We start from the raw sequence: 14,413 nt of genomic DNA, 5'->3' as shown, positions 1-14,413 counted from the left end.
ACACATTTGACTGGCTTTTTACTCACATTTACAATACCATAAAAAGATTTGTCTGATGTCTGAATTTCTTCAAAACCACAGAATCCGAGGAGTTAAGTTTTTGTTTGTCCATGGCTATGTGGCCCTATTTCTGACCATGCATATACTGCATTGGATTTTAGTGAAACTGACAGTCTTCTTTCAATGTCTCATTTACAATATTTCCATTTTAGGGTAGGGCTGAGGAGGAGTCAGTCCAGTCAAAATTCATATCTTCCAGAGGAAAAAAGAAATCAGATATTGAAAATGGTTGTTGGTATAGATTTTTTTTGTGTCAGTTTAGATGTGAAGACTAACACAAAAACAGGTAGTCGATCATGTGAAGGATCATATACACAAACTGCATCTATAAGTATTATCAGGCGTTAACAATGATTTGTTGACCAGCACGAAGTATCTCAATGAGAAAGTACATCCATCTACATGCCTCTGCTTCCTGTTGAATTACTAATAGGATGAATTTATCAGTTGTCATCTGTTATTTATGATGCATTTATAATTTCACATATGTCACACACACCACATAAAATGCAGCTCATTATTTGATTGGGACCAAATGGTTTTTGACACAGTGATGAAGTGTGGTGAGCACCCAGCAAGCTGTCACCCACAACGCTTTAATTCAGCATCCATTAACTGTCACTAGTGCAACAACTTCATCCAAAAAGTGTCACACCAAACTCTCAATCATCTCCCAGGTACATCCTAAAATTCACAATTAAGGACCATGATATGCTATGGAGACAATGGCAGATTCAGAACCATAATTAAAGCAGTGAAACAACTGATGAATCTGTTTTAGTTGTTTTACACTCCTCAGTAATGTAAAGCTCAAGACTACTCAAGACAACTCTATTTGGCAGCTGAGCTGATCTTTCCAGATAGTATCTCTTCATGGCCTTGACATCAAACCAAACTAGGGAGTAAGTATTCAAAATGTCTCCAAATTACCACCAATTTCCTGCATGAACGATTCATGACAGGAGAGATTACACATGAAAAACTCAATATTCACGCAAAATTTAAAGAGCACAAAACAAGGAGATATGTACTGATTTTTCAATAGCTAAGTGGCCCATTGCAAAACATCTGAAACCATCTTGATAGCTCAATTATCAATCCAGGCTCCATTCCAGCTGCCTCTCCTTTAGCACCATCAAAGTGTGGAAATGTAAGAGGGAGGGAAAAATAGTTATGTTTTATGAACATGTCAAAAAAAAAGAGAAGCCTTAACTCTTTTTGTTCCCTGTGGGAAAAAAAAAACTGCATAAAAGTATAAAGATGTTCAGTGTGCCCCTTCAGCCTGAAAAGTGTGTCATCATTGCAACATGAGCTTTATTCCAGTGGGAGTATCTGCATTTTTTTTTTTTTTTAGCTTTTGGCCTACACTCCATTTTTCAAGAACATCTGAATAAGCTCATTACGGTGTCTGCATGTGTATGTATTTGTGTGTTAAAATGTGTTGCAGCTGCATAATAAGAACAATAAGAAGTTTGAATATTCTTGCCTCTGTGTGTGCATTTGTTGGTGTGCCAGAGTTAGCAGCTTTAACACAATATTCAAATGCTTTTATGGCACTTTTACATCAGGGAAACATTAAAAGCTCCTCCAGAACCACTTAACCAACTTCTCTGATTTACATGGACTGAAGACAGAACTCAATCCCTAAACTGAGATTCTGTCCAGAATTGCCTAGAAGATGCTAATACCAGTAAGACTTTCTGTGAGTATTCTGTTCAGAAGGCTTCATATTTAATGCATAGGTGTGGTGGAAGGAAAAGATGGACAGGACAGAAAGCTAAAGTTGACAGTGTGGTTGGCAGAATACAGAGGTGTCAAAACACTCACGCCTACATGACGCATCACAGAGAGAGAAGAAGGAAGAAAGGTGAGACGGCTGAGAAAGATCAGCATGAAGGGTGGAAGCGGCTGGAAGAAGGACAGATGGGGAAAAAAGAGTAAAGAGAAAAGAGTTGTGTTATTCTACAACTCTTTTACCAAGGCCGCTTGGTATTTCCTAAGACAGATGGTGGAGGGTAAAGACATCGCATTTAAAATCTGATGGGTGGCCAACAACCAATCATAAAACCGTAATTTTTATTATGACAAAAAAAATTGATTACTTTCATTTAATACACCGCAATTAGAATCAGATCACCACTTTTATAACTTTATTCAGGTACTCATTCAAAGCAGAACACTGTACTTGAAATAATTTGCATTTTAACATTAATAAATCTAACAAATCCGGTTTTTGCAAAGCGGATCTAAATCTAAATTTGATGAGCCCAGTTATTTCACTAAAATAAAATCAGAGCAGAGAATTTTCACAAAAATAGGTCATAATATTAAATTTTGGGCTAGATCCAGATAAAGAAAAACTTTTCCTCCTATTTAGGGCATGTTTTTTTCTTTTTCCTAACCCTAAAGCCAAATTTGTCATACTTGTTACACATCTTCTATTCTACATTATAAATCTGATATTGTTTTCCCAAAAATCCTGATGTACACAATCAGACATATGCCTCTGCCTTTGTCATGTAAAAACATTCGGAATGACGCCATAATTATACAAATTAAAGTTCATATATACAAATTATTTTGGACAAATTTGTAAAAAGGTTTCATTAGACCTTATTTTCCAAAAAAATATGTTTTTCTGTCAATTATTTAATGGTTCAGTCTTTGAAGGACTAAATATGTAAAAATTACTAAACTGATTTCTGGAAAACAGTTTTGCATTTTTGTTTCATTTATTTCTGAACCCATTGCAGTTTACAGAATGTCAGTGTATGACATTAATATAGCAGAATGCAGTAATTTATAAGTTTAAAAAGTTATACTTGACATTTTAAATTTCTCAGGACAATATATAGCTTTTTTCCTGTGATGTCTCTAGAGTAGTTCATTTTCCTTATCTCAGAGCTGTAGCACTGTTGGGCAGATTTGTGGTACGTGCTCATGATAAAAAGCGATTACTGCCCAAAGACTGTTATTGCTTGGATGTCAAAGTGCTGTCTGACAGACTTAAACCAGAGTAAGCAAGATCTTCAAATATGTATAAGGCTGGCTGAGTAAACTAACCTTGGGGTATAAAAAAGAAATATAATGGATATGATATAATTTTACATAATCCATCTTCAAGTAACCCTACATGGTTACATATGAGGGTTGATAGTCACTGGTAAGATGTTCCTCCCTGTAAAAACATTTTGCATTCTGCAAATGGCAAAAATTCAAGCCATTCCAAAAAAAAAAATTCACACCGGTGAAGCAATTTAACATACATCAGATTCGAGAGGGCATTCGTCTGTTTCCAATGTGACAGTGGGTTGCTTTTCACAAAGTTGAACTTTGCGCTCAATTCCGTGAGTCTCAGACTTACATGAGACACAAAAGTGCATCAACAGTCGAGAAAGAAACAATAGTGATGACTTGAAAACTGTATAGAAGCCTATCCTCATAGAGAAATATGTAGTCTGGAAAGCTTGCACCACAGCGGAGTCCAGCTTGTTCTGTAGTGCCATTCTGTCTACAGAGAAGGTAAAGTCATAACTCATTAAACATTTCAGCTGACATGAGCTTGTGTACATGTTTGTAAGTCTCACAGGCTCACTGTTTCTATAGTCTGATATGAATAAATATCTGAATTCTGGCCATTATTTCAGAGGTTGTACACTTATGGTCAATTTTTCAGTTAACCCTGCTCTTAAGTATCAAGAACCCCCCGCCCCCCCCAAAAAAAAGAAAAAAGAAAAAAGAACCACTTAGCGGCATTCTAAAAGAATATAAGTGTGAAAAAAATTATTTAAGTTGGGGCTGTGCCCAGGTTCTTTCTCTAAGATTTATTACATAAAAACAGCTATTTGTTTTTGTCATAAATTATATATATAAATATATATATATATATTATATATATATATTATATATATATATATATATAATATATATATATATATATATATATATATATATATATATATGTATATATATATATGTGTGTGTGTGTGTGTGTGTGTGTGTGTGTGTGTGTGTGTGTGTGTGTGTCTGTAAACTTTTACCACATCCACGTATGAACACACACCCATGCTTCTTTCTCAATGCATTCTTCCTCCTCCTCATGTGAGTGGCCTATTTAGATGATTCAGGTGGGAGATGAATATTTAGCGTTAGCATAACTCTTATCGACATGTCAAGGCCTGTACGCTGGGAGACGTCAGTGTGTTGTTCATCATGACAGGCAGCACATTGTGGAACCCGTAATGCCCGCAGTTGTAGGTGATAATGTGTTTGCCTAGTGTTCTCTCAGTGACATCAATGACCGTATGTTAGGCCTGACAGATGTGTGGGGTATTCTTGCAGCACACACAGTGACATTTATTCTGACATGTGTAGCAGGAGAGTGTGTATTGATGTTTCCACATAACAGTATTATGCCATATTTTACGTGACTATTGCTAAGATCGTAATATTGTCATCATGGAGCAGGTGTTTCACAACCTCAAACTGCAGTATGTTGCATTTCACTCTGCCTTAGGGAATAAATATACTTTTACAGCCTCCTTTTTGTTTTATATGTTTTCTTTTGTGAAGGATATGAAATTCTAGACGTATTTTTTTTACTTTACTGAAAATCGAAAATAAGCAATTCAACAGTTTAATAAAACAAGTATAAAAAGTCCCTCCTTTGCAACCCTCTGTGGGTTTTACTAGTTTATTTCATCCTTTTTATTCAACCCTCTAGCACTCTTACTCAGTGCATTAATCAGATCCTGCTACAAGCTCTGTGTGTTTATATCTCACATATGCTTCTGAAGTCTTCAATGAATCCTTTGTTCTATTTTCCATATTTATGTGAGAATTAACCAGGCTTTTTTTTTTCACTTGCCTTTCATTAGGTAAAGTGCAGTCAGCTAAAAGTCAGTGATCATGTTTCTAATTCATCAAATTATAGCTCATGATGCAAAGTATTAACAGGATATGGACATGTTTTCTTGGTGTTGTTAGTTGCAAGAGCCCACTGCTGTCCTTCAGATAGTAGCAACACAGAACTGACAAGTAGGAGAAAATACACAAGCCAAATTGTGGGATTATGAGGATTAACTATATCAAAAATTCTTGCGAAAAGAAGATTCAACACACAGTGAGATAAGCACCAAACACAGTATTATCAGATAGTGACAGGGCGAGAGTGAGCTACGCTTTAAACCTATGTTTTCAGGATGCTGGGTATCTCAATTTTAAATATTATTATTTTGAAGAAACTGTTTTTAAAATCTGTCAAGTTTCGCTTGGCATGTTTATATATGACATATCAGTGAGGTGTATGAATATGTCCAATCAGATTCAAGGATGCATAAGTAAATGACCATACGGCCTCACAGACCTGTCAGAGATGAAATCCAACCAAGAGATGAGAGAAGATCAATAATATTTTGTTATAAACTGTGCAAATTGTTCAGTTGCAGAAATCCACCAGTCAATACTTCTAAGACTTCTATGAATGAAAACCTCCATCCACTTTACCACCAGACTGAGGCTAAGAAAGGAAAATACATAATACTGAAATTACAAGGCTGGTCTTGCTTTTTAATGAACTTTGAGAGCACAACCAGTCATTATAAGTAATATGACAATTTATTTTTTGCATTGTGTGATATTTTTGGGGATGATTCTCTAACAGAGCAGAGCCATTTTCTTTCACGTCACTCATCATTCAAATCTTCTAATCTGCAGGATATCTTCCTACCCCTATGTCTGTTTACTCCACAGGGTGTTAACAAAATGTTTACAAACTGGGGGGTCCAAATCACTATCGTGCTAACATTCAGAATGCAATAGAGAAGAAAGTGCTGCTCTGAGTGCAGAAGCCTGGCCAAACTAGACCATTCCAAGAGGACCAAGAGATCATATTTTGAATTGTTATGGTGAATAGATGAGATCATATTTCCTCAACGGGCTGCAGAGGTGACATGTTCGTAGGGATGGAGTCCACTTAGGAAGCTTCTGTTGTAATGCCATCAGTTCTACTAAAAATCTTCCCAAACTGCAAGCCGAGCTCATGATCATTCACCATATTGAGTTCTTTCGATTGTGCTGGATAGTAACCTATTATTGGTCCCTGAGAGATAAAATTACAGCTCAGTTCAAAGGAAATCCTATCAGCCGCACACAGTACATGAATCACAGGCAGGACATACATTTCCCATCAATCAGGGTTCACTGTCCTCATTAAAAACCTATCTGTTTGTGTATGTGGAGGTGTGTGTATTTGTGTCCTCTGGGTGCCATTGTTCAGTCCAGTGGACATATTGCATGCTTTAAATCACCTCATCAACTTTAATATGCTCTGTGAAGTGATACATTCATCACCCTGCTGAAGGAGGTGAAGGAGACACACACATGTTTGAAGTGCTCATCACTTTGGTCAAGGAGATGCACGACGCACACAAACTCGCCTGATTACTTGTTCACCCTCACTTTGTTGGCAATAGAGTTCAGGTCTGTAGAGGACACACATTTCCACACATTTCCAACTGGCTTCCTTCAGTTGATCGATAGGTAATCCCTGATGGCAATGGCCCTAAAAAAGGTCACTGGACCTCGGCCAGCTGCCGGGGGAGGACAGATAATGATAAACATCCATCTTGAAGAACAGGGGGCCAATGAGAGGATGTGGCCTATGATATGTAGTGATCTGGTGCATGTCTTAAGATGCTGCAATTCTTATTACTTCCTCAGATGGCAAAACCCAGCTGAGCTCAGTTTCACCCCATTTTCTGTCTTTTCACAATGTTCCTAAACTCGGAGTGGGATTGTAAGAGTAATGTTGTGTCACTGTATTGTGTTTTAATGGATCAGTACATCACTGTCAAATAAATTGTGCCTTTGCATCATTATTAATAAAAAATGAATGGCAAGTACGTGAAGCATAACTGAGGTGACTGAAAGCACGTCTCAGCCCTGGAATATTTCTACAGGAAATTCTTTTTGTCTTTATTCCTCTTTGGGAATAAAAGGTCTGTCGATGTGTGAAGGAGAATGTGAGTCGTGAAATTCATGCTGCTGCTCATTAAAATTCTTGAGATGGTTTCGCTTCAGGTCTAAAGTTTAAGACTCTCACTGGGTATTGTGGAGAGGTTCCAGCTGTTTTACTATTTTCCAGCTTTCTTAACAGCAACGTCAGTGTCAGGTTGTTGTTGCTAGAATCAAACAGCTCTTTCTTTTTGGTACGCTTGAAAGCAAAGATTCTTCCTTCACATGTCCAGATTTCCTAGCAGAATGGGGTCAGAAAAAAAAATGGGTGTCTCAACTATTACCTGTTTTGTGTTGTAGAGCAATTTAGCAGATTTCTGCTTTTCTTTTATAAAATTACTGAGATTAAGAGATCTAAAATTTTGAAACTGCTTTTACGCTCAGCCAAAATATAATGCGTTGTTCAAAAATGTCGCTCATCTGCTGTAGACCAAATCAGCAGAGCTATTTTCCAATTAAACAAGTTAATGATGATGACTTTAGCATTTGCCAAGTTAATTCATGTCAAACTCAAAGGATACTCATTGAGTGCTTACCTCAAAAAATTTCCGGTTCCACACATATCCAAATCCAGTTCTTCCCTGGGCATAGCCACCAAAGATCATTGTGGAATTGTTTTTGCATAAAGCAACAGGATCAGGCCTACAGTTCCATCTTGTTTGAAGGAAGATGGTAATGCAGCAGGTTTTCACAGCAGTAGCAGCAAATCAGCAATAATGATACTTTTTTGTGCAACTGTCTCTTTTAATTTAGAAGTTATCAATATTAAAATCGCTTCAGGATATTAGGTTGTTGTTTCCGGTGAAAATTTACTCAAAACCAACACATTCTTCCAATGAGTTTTTATCAGCTGGCATAATAATCTAGTTAATCAGCAAAATTGTGCAGATCTCCAGTTTCTCTGGTATTTATATTCAGCTTGAAGCTATCAGGGTTTTTTTCTTTCACTGAAGATTCAATTTTATTCAGGAGAAAATGCAAATATTGATTTCCTCTAAAAAAAAAGACTTCAACTTCTACCTTTGACTTCCATGGTCAGAATAGTACACATTCTACGTTAGATGTAAAGTAATCAAGTAAGTGACATAAGGGATTGTTTTATTTCATAATGTCTGCATTCATCTATAAATAATGCCTGTAAATGCAGGTCGAGATATCTCCTGAGTTCACCGAGTTGTGCAGAGAATTTGTATTAGCTAGTGGACAACTCCCACTCTTCAATTACATGTAAAAAAAAAACCCTCCACATTACCTAGAACTCATCACAAGATGCTCATTCCCTTCTTCACTATACTGTACATTGAAACTGGGCAGTGGTGAAACATTTTGGAACATTTCAATTTTCCAACCATTAGCTCTGGAGATTTTAATTAAGCATAAGCCATTAATCTCAATTGTTTCCACTTTTGTGCTGCTCCTCTTTCCAGTCTGTGAGTCAAGTCAAGGTGGTGCATTGAAACCAGCATGCAAGGGTGGGCAAACAGCAACTTCTAAGTTTCAGTCCACACTTGTAACACGCTGTTAGTTTCATGTGTCTTTTGGAGTCATTCTTGTAAAGATTCTACACTATTAGGAGCTGAAAATGATTCAACTATAGGGTTTTATTGTTTAGACAGTCTTATTCTTGGCTTAATGTTAGTTCAATGTCACCAAAATTATACAAGTGATTCCACCGTGCAACAGCCTCTGAATTCAATTTGTTAAAATGCAGATGTATCCCGTTCTTATAATACAAAAAATCTGTGTAAATCTAATTATGATGATTGAAATTAGTGCTTCACCAGCCACGAACCTCACCGCAGGTCACTGGATAAGATAGTGGCTAAAACTACAAGATCACCCTGAACAAACACACACCCTGATTCAGCCGAGCTGGGTTATTGTTTGGGTGAATGGTACACTTTTCTCAGTGATATATATCAAGACCACAAATATGTGGTTTTTTACACCAGAATTAATGAATAATGGCCTTCACGTAAAAAAAAAAAGTGACCCCTAATCCACATATCAATACTGATATCCACCACAAATGTTAATCAATCCTTCCTTGATCCTGTATGGATTCTTTCAAAAAATGTCATCTTTTCATTTCATGATATAATGTGGGAAAACATAAATACACTTTCAATCAAATGACCTCCTCCTGCATCCTATTTTGCAAACCCTCCACTTTTTGCAAGAGTCTTAACATGTCTTAATTTGTTTAAAAAAATATAGCTAAAATACGGTTACACATTTATAAGCTCAAAAGAATGTGAAATATGATGTGCACTTGTTAAAAACCGTTCAGGTTTCTTATACATGAATTACAAAAATAAACCAATCTAAAGCTTAATTAACTTCATTGGTAGTAAAGTTGTTTCAAACACTTTAGCCAACGTGAAATCCTGACATCAAAAAATCATTTTAGTGAGTGATTTCAAACTGAGAGTATATGAGAAGTTCTTTGGGATATATACACATCAGCTTTATTACATTTTCATCTTTTGTTTTGAGGAGCATTTATCTAGAAATCGGCTTTTATTTTTATAACCTCATTCATCTTTGCAACAATGCTTGGACAACCTCTCATGAATAATGTGTATCCCCTCTGCCAAACAAGCATTCACATTGCTGATGTTTTTTCCAATTATCTCACAAGCTGTAATTCTCTGGTGCTGCAGTTCAGGCCTGAAGTTATTAAAATACAGGGGAAGGGTGGGTGATTCACAGGCTTTATTTTCTCATTCTGGGCCTGCAACAGGGTTTAATATGATATTGCTCCCAATCTTGGGAGCAAATCTTCTCTCTTATAAAAAATCAATACCTCAGGTTTTTGTTTTTTTTCATGCTTAAAATTCTCTTGCCTCGTCTTCCTCTGCCACAACCTTCAACTCTTCCTCAGGACGGTGGAGTAATCTTCATGCACCTCAGCGGAGAGTCTCTGTCATGCTATCAGTGTTCCATCAACACTCTGCCGGAGCTGACCCCTCCCTGAGTAATAGGCTCTGTCCAGACATCTTTGGTGACCCACAGGCCCCTTCAGCGCTCCCCATCCTCTAGCCCCCCTCACCTCTCTCTCTTTCTCTCTCTCTGTCTCTCTCTCTGTCTCTCTCTCTTTGTGGCCAATTAAAGGTGTCAGGGACCCCACCACCACCACCACCGCCCACCGGTGCAAAGGATTGGAAAGGCTCCAGCCTGCTCTCTTAAAACTCCTCCGTCGCCTTTGATCTCTGCCGACTTCCCGTGTCCAATAAATCATTTTCTCAGCTAGAGGAGCCTCTTTGACCGAGACAATGAAGAAATTCCACTTTAGCTGCCGCTGATATCGAAGCCGTCTCTGACAGCAAACATTAAATGGTGATTTAGAGATGACCCCGGGATAGGATCCACAGAGAAAAACACAACTAGCCACACCTGTGCCACTAGTCATTTCACAGCATTTCCACAAAATATTACATTATTCATCCAATATGTCATGCAATACTGTTTCAATTGTCAAATATGCAACAGCAAGTTTAGGTCCAATAGAGGGAGCAGCTGGATCAGGATGTTCCCGCCAAGTCCTTTCAGAAGCCTTTGGCACTTCACACGGTAATAGTCACTGCTGATTTTCTTTACTTTTTCTCTTCTTTTTTTTTTTTTTGCTGATTAAGAATATTGAGATTAATCATCAAAATGATTTTGATTATTAAAAATCAAGCAGGTTCACGTTAGGGGATTGGTTAGCTCAGGACAGATGCTTATCCTTTCCCTGTCCCTATCTCAATTGAATTTGTTTCCCACCCAGCTGGTCAAGGTGGATGGCTGCCCTGCCAGAGCCTGGGTCCTGCCCGGAATTTCTTCCTCATGAGGGAGTTTTTTGTTCAACCACTGTTGCATGTATGTTTGCTCTGGAGGGCTTTTTTTTGTTTTGCTTTTTTGTGTTTGTTTTGTAGGGTTACTGTTCCTGTAAAAGTGCTTCGAAATATCTGTAGAGGTGATTAATGAAAGGTGGTCGATTGATTGGACTTGGACATGTGACTTGACCTGGACCTGGACCTGGACCTGGATCCTGGACATGGACTTGAGAAGTAAATACTTCGAGAAATGAAGCGTTCTTCTGGCTCAAGAATCTCAAAAAGCTTGTTTATATTTGTTGTTTATGTTAAAATAAACACTCTTACTGTCACCGTGGTGCTGACACTGAGAGAACACACACTCAGCAACAATGGAGAGTGTTACTGCTATGGCATAAAATAGTATTGTTGGGCTTGGTTGATACTGAAGGCTCCGGGCAAATGCTGATACAGATATTAAGGAGATATATCACTTCACCTCAGTGTCTGCACCAACACAGCACACCAGGGAATTCCTGGAAATAAATCAAACCAATCATCTTTTATTGCATTATGCATTTTGAAATTTATTTTTAATAGGAGTTAAAATCCTACAACGTATTTCCTTGTGTCAGTGATAGGCCAATATTACTTAATACATAAACTGAACTTGAAACATTTGTATTCATAATTAAAAGTCATCAATAAAAAACACACTGAAAAATTAGGAAAGCTTATTTTTTCTTCCTTTAAGGGTGAAAATACTAGCCTCTGCACATTTGGAGAATTGACTAGCACGGAAAATCAAGTTAAGTAAAAAATGTAGAAAGGAAAGAAATGCCAAATGGTAAAAGCTTGACATATAAAGTTTTAGTTATTACCAGAAATCACAGAACCGCAGAGCTCACAACCTGCACACCAATCTAAAATAAACATGCATGGATGCATACAGCTATACAGAAAGGAGGCATTATGAGTTTTTAATTAAGGCCTGATCAGAGATCAGATCAAATCCTCTGATGTTGTATGACTGAGTATCCACCCTTATTAATGTGATGAGCTATGAAACAATATGTCAAATTTCTTAGTCTGCAGTGGCCTCAGCAAAAGTAGGCTATGTGTTTATTTTTGATAAACTTTATTGTTAATATTAATATTATGATTATGATTATGATTATGATCATGATTATGATTATTATTATTAATACCGCAGCATCAAAACATTTAAACGAGGATGCAAAAAGGGTTGCTCCTGTCTGCAAAAACGCTATCATAAGGATGGAGTCTGCTTTAGCTTTGTGAATCAGTAACTGCAGAAAAAATAACATTACTCTGGATACCAATGTTATCCTCATATAATACTGGAATAGATTTCTACTAAGGTATGAACTTTTAGTCTTTAAATAAGAGAGAAGAGTGAGAAAATATAATGCCTGTCTGAAAAAAATGTATATGTTGTGAATGAGGGGCTTTACAGCCTTAAAACATCTATAATAATTATAAAAAAATAAAGCTAACTACTTTGCAGATTTTGCCTGTTGCGTGTTATTTTTAGAAGGTTACTCCCGCGATAAACGTGCGACCACTATACTGCTTTATTCGTATTCATACTTTGAAGGTATAGAGAACTAAAGACCTATTCTACCCACAACCTTTAGAATAATCCTACATCTCTCACAGTGTCACCATGAAGAGAAGTGAGCCTCGCCTGTCATCTCGGATCCCTGGGAACATGCATCATAGCTGAACAAATCACATTTCTCTGATCTCGTCACATTATCTGCAGCTGTAACAGGAGATCTTTGACTTCTCCATCCACCATACCAAATTCAACCGTGCCTTCACACACGCACAGCATGAACAGACTAACCTTCACTTTTAACATGTGGTGTTTAGGTGCATGACTATTCATGAGCTTCCCTCCTGCTGTTCCTTATAGATGTACACATACGTACACCCACAGGTGTATTTACATAAATATTTCAGACATTGGCAAAATTATACGCAAGGCCAAAAAAAACTGCATATTACATTCCCCAGTGTCTGCATTTTCCTCCATGTTTGGATCCCTCCCAGTCAATCGAAGCAAATCCCCTCACAGCTTTTAATCAGATGGGCAACTACTGCAGCTTAGCTAATGAATGCAACGGGCTAATATAATCTCAATAATCTCTATGAAGCCTCTAATTGAACCATATGCTAAATGTGATGTATAGCTTCATTAACAACTGATGTCTTCTTTAATGTGACCTTGACTTGCTAAGTGTGCTGCTGTGAAAGCGACGGTTCAATCCTGTTAAGGTTATTTTAAGGAGCTGGCAGATCGCTGTTAACTGCTGGATCGGCGAAGATTCCAGGGTAAAAGAGATGTTGCAAGCTTGGAACAACTTCAGATACCAAAAAGAAGGAGAGCACAAGACAAGATTATCCATCATGATGTCCTAAATACCATCTCAGCACACACAATCTAATGTGATAATTAACATGCATGTGCCTACAGATTTTAAACATCATTACCCTGAAATTCACTGACATTTATTCAGCGAGGCAAGACCTTTAAAGCCAAATTTTGGGACTTTCTTGATTTTTCCCTATGCCCAAATGTTTGGAGCATCTGATTGCCCATGTAAGAACCACCAAACATTTGCCAAGAACAAATGAAAGCATTTAATTGGAGATGTGTAATTTCCTGTGAAGAAGATCTTAATAAATTATGTGGTGAAACATATTAGTGCTGAGGCTGCAAACAGGAATATATTAAAAGGAATATTTTAGATGGTGAATGATAGTTAAGTCTATTAAATGTCAAAAATGTCTAATTTTATTCTTCAGACAGAATAAAATTAATGAACTGTCATATTTATATTAACCTAGAAAATTGGCCTTCATGTCATATGTGGTGATTGAAACTTTGTTTCTGTTATTTTATTAATTTAAGTAATTAGCATTTTTAATGTGAATTTTTAGAGAACTGACAGCAAATTTTCCATGCTTACACAAACAAAATACGAAATGGATTTAGCTGTCACAAACTAATATTAGACTCTGGTTTAAAGGGATGATGGTTGTTCTTTCCTTACTTATGTCTACTGCTTTTTAATGTCTTCAGCTTCACTGATAAAAAATCTGTTTCATACCTGACTTTCTCTGAGAAAATCAACTGTTAACTCATGACATTCTGCAGCAAGGACATGAAGGTTTGACAGTAAGCAGACCATGGGCCACCGGCTGATTAGATGCTAATTATGTGGATGCTGATACAGAAGTTAAACCTGAGGAGAGCATATGCTGCCACGCCTCAAACATCTTGCCATCCAGGAAATGGTTATAAACGGCAGTGACTCCGGTGTGTCGGTGTGTCACCATTTTTGTCAACCACAAATCTTCTCATTCAGATTCTAGGTTTGACAGCTAAAGATCAATAGGTGATGAAATCTCACAAAATACACCTCAAGTTGAAAACAAGAGTGACAGAAATATCCTCAGTGGTAATTACATCGTTGACAGCTGTTATTTTCCAGCTAAATCATGCTGCAGCAGTT

Source organism: Antennarius striatus, chromosome 18, assembly GCF_040054535.1.
Source record: "Antennarius striatus isolate MH-2024 chromosome 18, ASM4005453v1, whole genome shotgun sequence".
Taxonomy (NCBI): Eukaryota; Metazoa; Chordata; class Actinopteri; order Lophiiformes; family Antennariidae; genus Antennarius; species Antennarius striatus.
Note: the sequence above shows the minus strand (reverse complement) of the source record.